The sequence below is a fragment of the Triticum dicoccoides genome, chromosome 4A (assembly GCF_002162155.2).
Source record: "Triticum dicoccoides isolate Atlit2015 ecotype Zavitan chromosome 4A, WEW_v2.0, whole genome shotgun sequence".
Classification (NCBI taxonomy): Eukaryota; Viridiplantae; Streptophyta; class Magnoliopsida; order Poales; family Poaceae; genus Triticum; species Triticum dicoccoides.
The window spans coordinates 626,690,211-626,696,210 of NC_041386.1; the positions used below are offsets into that span (position 1 = coordinate 626,690,211).

The following is a 6,000-nucleotide window of genomic DNA, read 5'->3' on the forward strand; positions in this document are numbered from 1 at the left end:
TCATAATCTTTTCCACATCTGTTGATGTATCCTTCAACAAATAATTTTTTAAACATGAACAACCTATTTCCTCTCACCATTGTGCTACATTTAAATTTTGGATTCTCGCCTTTATCTTTATTTGAATGCAATTTACAACCGAAGTAAAAAATTCCGGTCTTGCAAGACACCTTCAACAACAACCAATAAAGAGATATGAAATGATTTATTTCAAACATAATTAAATAGTTACTCCAAATAAAAGATTATACCTTGCATGAATCATAATCGTTACACCCTTAACTATATTTTTTAAACAAGAAATCGTATGATTTATCTGCTTTTTATCATAATATGTAATCCTAGGAAGTGGATTATATGTCCTCGGACCAATGACAACTTGATTGCCAATCAAAAAGATCCGCATAAAGATTAAGTTAGAGAAGCAGCATTTGTCATGTCAAATACTATGGATGAGAAGATAACTTGCCAAAACATACCATAGCCATAAATTTTATAACTAGACTATTTGACTCCATTTGTAACCTCGTGATGCTAATAGCATCAACAAGAAAGTTTATTGCATACTCACACCAATTATAATCGGCTATGTAGTCACTCCTACAAAGAGCTACCCAATAAACCACATTCGTGTAGTCAGGTTTTGATGATGCGGTTATAAAGTGACACAGAACAAATAGAACAAATGTTGCCTTTAATAATGCCTTTTCAGCTTCACTTGATTCTATCTTTAAGTGTGCTCCTAAGAAATTCTCAACCTGTTTCAAACTATGACCATAATATCCAATCATTATGATATTGTTCTTCAAAAAGTCAACAATTGTTTTGATCATCGTCTATTTATTTGTCTTCGTCCACAAGGAATGCCGAACACTTTCTGCAAATCATGACATAAAATCTGGCCTTCCTATCTTCTGAAATATTCAAACACCGTTCCCTTAAATCAATCACATGAGCAAGATATTCGGTGTACTTAAGGTCAACAAGCGATAGTTTGGGCAACTCTAACAAAAAATAGCTTCTGCATGATCAACGTCCAATGTTGATGTTAAAATATACACTCCTCATCTTCATTATCTTGAATCGAATCTTTGGTTTTCTCGACATTACTAACATCTTGTACCAACAACCTAACAGTGATTAATTAAGCTTAAAACCAGTATTTAAGTATTAAGTTTGTGAAACAATTGATTAGTAATAACTTTACTGTTAATTTTGTAGTACAATTACCAAATTGTCATAACCAAGTAATACAATAGTTTCAATTAATAAATTATTCTTTATATGCATCATGTGACACAAGTTCATTTACTGATAAACAAATATAACAGTTAGTTTCATTGTCTGTGACTTGAAATAATAATTTTTACATGCATGTAATTACTAGAGAAATGTTGTATTAAGAAAGGGTGAATGCGAGGATCATTTTCTCCTAGCGATAAATCAAATCAAACCATGGCTCTGCCGTGGGCGACCACATCATGGCAGGCCCACTGCCTGTGGCCATCGTCGGGGATGCCCTCCACATCCATCGGGAACGCGGTCCACGCAGTCACGCGGCTTATACAGACATCAAGTCTGTCAGCAAAATGTTAAGAGACATCAAGGCGGTGAGGAGAAACGTACGGGAGGTTTTGGGGTGACGGAGCAGGACGGGACCTCCATGGAGGCTGGCTGCTTCGACAGTGGCGGGGAATGGGTTTCCCTCCATTTCTTTTCTTCAGTTAGATGAATTTTCTTTCTTTCTAGTACTGTACAACTTCGCAGGATAAGAAAACTAACAAACAAACAAAAAGGCACTTTCCACTGCAAGCAAACTACTCAACAAAAAAGATAGTGGAACTGGATCCAATGAACATTCTAACAACACCAGGAAGGAGATCTCATTTTATTTGGTAGAATTACTACTTTCTTGTCAAATTTTATGCACTCTTAACATTTCTCCGCGAAACATCACTAGCTTAAAATACTCATTGGTACAAGCCCAGAGTACACCATACTATTCGACGACAGTACCGCAAAGCCAGCAGGTTTCTAAGACCTGCTGCTGCCTATGAGAATAGAGGAGATTGTTTGTTGCCCATTGCATAAAAGATTATATTCCTTTTTAGCGGCGATATATACTGGGCCCCATGGAATGCAGCAGCTCTTAGCACATTCAGGGGTCCGAAATCAACGGAGTACATCTTCTGGAAACCATCTAGAACCGCTGCCATCGCAACATTGGCAGTCTTCCGGTCATTCTCATACCAACTTAGCAAAGATAGCTGAAAAACCAAGAAAGGTTTGGTTAGTTTGCTGTGGATGATAAGCGTGGTGTTGTTTAACTACAATATGCAAGATGGTGATAAATAATGCATCCAAATTAAGAAAGAAATCACGAGCTTGCTGAATGACCAGCTCTACACATCTTTTGCTTGCACTTAACCAGTTCCTCAATATAATCTAATAGTTACTCGTAGAAGCTAGGATACAGTGGTATCTGCATAAAACAACATAGGTACTTACATCTCCGATATTTGCACCAATGGAAACTCCCTCAGAAATAACTTTTGCTAAGGCAGCTGCATCTCCAAAACCCAAATTGACACCTTGGCCCGCCAAGGGGTGAACTGTATGAGCAGCATCACCAACTAGCGCTAGCCCTTTTGAAACATAATCATGGGAATGCATCATTGACAACCGAAATGCCATTCTCTCAAAGATCAACCCAATTGCTCTTGGTGGTACTTCAAAGCATTCTTTTGTAGACGCTGCAGTATGTCCAATGCCAGAAAATAACTTTTCCATGTAATGGTCAACACTACTAGAGCTGGGATGCGGTCCATAACCAAAATCCAATGCACGGTTCACTGACATCACAAAATCTTTAGAGCTCATTGACTTATGGCGCGATGCCTCCTCTGGGCTCATTGTCCACACTATATTGCTGAAGGTGTCACCTATTGGAATTAGGGCAATCGGACCAGAAGGGAGAAACCTCTGCCATGCACAGTCATTCGCTATCGTATGCTCCACTGTGCATATAATCACACTCTGAGGATAACTCCACCCAGTTGTTTGTATGCCAGCAACCTGCCTTACATTGGATTTGGAACCATCAGCTCCTACCTATAACCATCAGTTTAAATAAGCGTTGAAAGGCAATAAAGAAATACAAAAGTTTGAATGAATGGAGAATCGTATATATGAAATTACCACCAACTTCGAATATAAAGTCTGTCCATCACTTAGGTCAAGCTTAACCAAACTACTACGGTGTACTTCCTCTGAAGTATACCCAATGGAATCTGCCTCAGTTGATGGTGGCTTCACTCCCGCTACTCCTACGTGCCTGCTCTTTGATGGGAAAGCAAGAGACACCAATCGGGTAGGGTAGATCATCCTTTCAAGGTCTTCCTTTTGCTCCTAATAAAGTAAACATCTGAAGTATCAATTTAAGGTGACTATTCCGATGGGAAAAAACCCATTGGTATTCAGCAAGTTTATAAACTAGGAAACAAATCATTGGTATGGAGTGAGGTAGTATTAGGCGAAATCAAACATCAGGCTAAACATCTAGATGCAAATCAAAATCATCCAAAGTTCGTTGGAAAAGACAGACCTGTAAATGTAACAAAAGTGAGTTGCAAAGCACCTTGTTCTCCACAATGCAAAAAAAAGCAAAGTTTATCATGTATCAATGAAGCAGTACAAATGGTGTCAGACAATTACAACAGCTCCCATTCAAACATAACCAAGATATTCTTTGCCCATATCTCTTGCGCTGTACCTCGTGTATCCTAGTCCGGTGTAATCCCACACCTACCAGCAAAAATGTGTTGCAATCAATGCTTATGCTGAACACCTGCTATCTAAAGCAAGAAACTGTTGCTCTTGCTGTGTGCAAGTGCAGCAATTAAGATGGAAGAAACTGCTGCACTTGTTGTGTGTAAATGCGACAAACAAGAAAATGTTTCTCTCATTGTTTGTATTGTAACAAAGACATAAGGACAAGGCCATGGGTAAATGAGCCACGCTACTTGTAAGTGCATCTAGTGCCACCCCTAGTTGGTTTCGGAGTATTGACGACAAACCTAGTTGAGGGACTGATGTGTTTGTGAGAATTGCAGGATAACACAGGTAGAAGTCCCTCATTGATTCGGTTTTCCTACCAGAGATGACCCCTAAAAATGTATGAAGACATTGATGTCAAACGTGGTATATGAAGATATTCTCATTGAAGACTATGACAAGAGAAGACATCGCATGAAGCCTATGGAGCTCAAAGACCTAGATCTTTTGTAGTTCCGTTTCTTGTTTGTTGAGTCATAGGAACCACCGTACTGTTAAGTGGGGTCCAAGTGAACCAGTCAGAATGACTGAAGTGATGCTTAACCAAAACCTATGTCTTCGAGTGAAGACTATGAGAGCGAAACTTGTCCAGAGTCGGACAAGTCAGCTTTGCTTGTAGCCCAAGTAAAGCTGCCGCGTGAGTTTGAAATCTGACCGTTGGAACACGTGTCAGTTCCTTAGTGACCAAGGGTCATTTCGGACAAATCAGGTCAGGTTGCCTAGTGGCTATAAATAGCCCACCCCCTACAACCATAAACGGTTGGCTGCTCAGAGTTAGAGTACGGCTTTTGTCGTCTGAGAGCAACCCACCTCGAAGCCTTTGAGAGAGAATTCCTTGCGAGGATAAAGCCCTAACCACCCAGAGCCAAAGAGTGTTAGGCATCACTTAAGTCTTCTTGTCTGTGTGATCTGAAGACTTATTACACTTGAGGACTGTGAATCCTCCAGCCGGTTAGGTGTCGCGTTCTGAGCATCCAAGAGACATTATGGATTGCCGGTGAACGAAGTCTGTGAAGGTTTGGGAGTCTACCTTGAAGATTTACCAGAGTGATTGGGCGAGGTCTGTGTGACCTTAGCTCAAGGGGAATACGGTGAGGACTGGGTGTCCTGAGCTGCGTGTTCAGGACTGGGTGTCCGGGACTGTGTGTCCTAAGGTTTAAATACCTAGCCGCCCTAACCAGACGTACAGTTGTCACAGCAACTGGAACTGGTCCAACAAACCATTGTCTTCAACGACTCACTGGTTTCATCCTTTTCTTTCCTTTACTTACTGTTGGTCCTTGGTGAAGTCATTGTATGATTGCACTATCTTTTATCTTCACTGAGTGACTGCTTGTTCTGTTTGGCTTCATAATATCTTCCTACCTGATCCTTACTACATTGCTGCTATTAGTCATTGTGCTTTCACTTCATTGAATACTTGACTATGGTTTGCCTAGTGTAGTCTACCTTCCGCTGCATGGTAATAGGTTTATTTCTATCGTTTGTCTTCGAAACTTTCAAGTTTTGAAGACTTTCATAAAAATCGCCTATTCACCCCCCCCCCTCTAGTCAATATAACGCACTTTCACTACTGCATGCACATCTGGCTGGACAACATGTACCATTCAAGCATAGTTAAACACTTAAACTTCATGTGATCTATTCTATCTACAATTTAAATGAAACAGGCCAGGTAAAATAGATGTATAATAAGGTATAACACATTATCTTTTATGTTCCATTTCGAATCTGAGTGAATACTTTGAAAGTGTGAAGTATGTGTTGCATGTTTCATTGGTATTTCAATTGATTCAAATGGTTTATTCAACTTTACTCACTAAGATATGCGCATGATGACGAAATCTACTACAAGAAGCATTAGCAACTTTTTCAGAGTCATCAAGCACAAGCAGGAAAAAGGAAATCACCATGCATATGAAACAAATTGCATGTCATCACCTGCATTTTACCAAAGAATGCATGTCTTTGCTGTAGAATATGCTTCCATGCACCAATATCTGCCACATCATAAAAAAAAGCATGTCATGTATACAATATTATCAGTAGTAAATACACTAGAAGTAGCTAACCGGGTGTTCTCGAGTTTTTTTAAAAACTGAAACTGTAGGGAAGGCCTGACATCAAGCTTTATCAAAAGGGGAGAAAAATATACAAGAGGATAAT

General features: G+C 39.6%; 1 pseudogene; it reads right to left on the reverse strand.

Annotated features, from left to right (window-relative positions):
• Positions 1-2,051: 2,051 nt before the first annotated feature.
• The window catches only part of LOC119289445, a 5,776-nt pseudogene continuing 1,827 nt past the window's right edge, over positions 2,052-6,000 (reverse strand).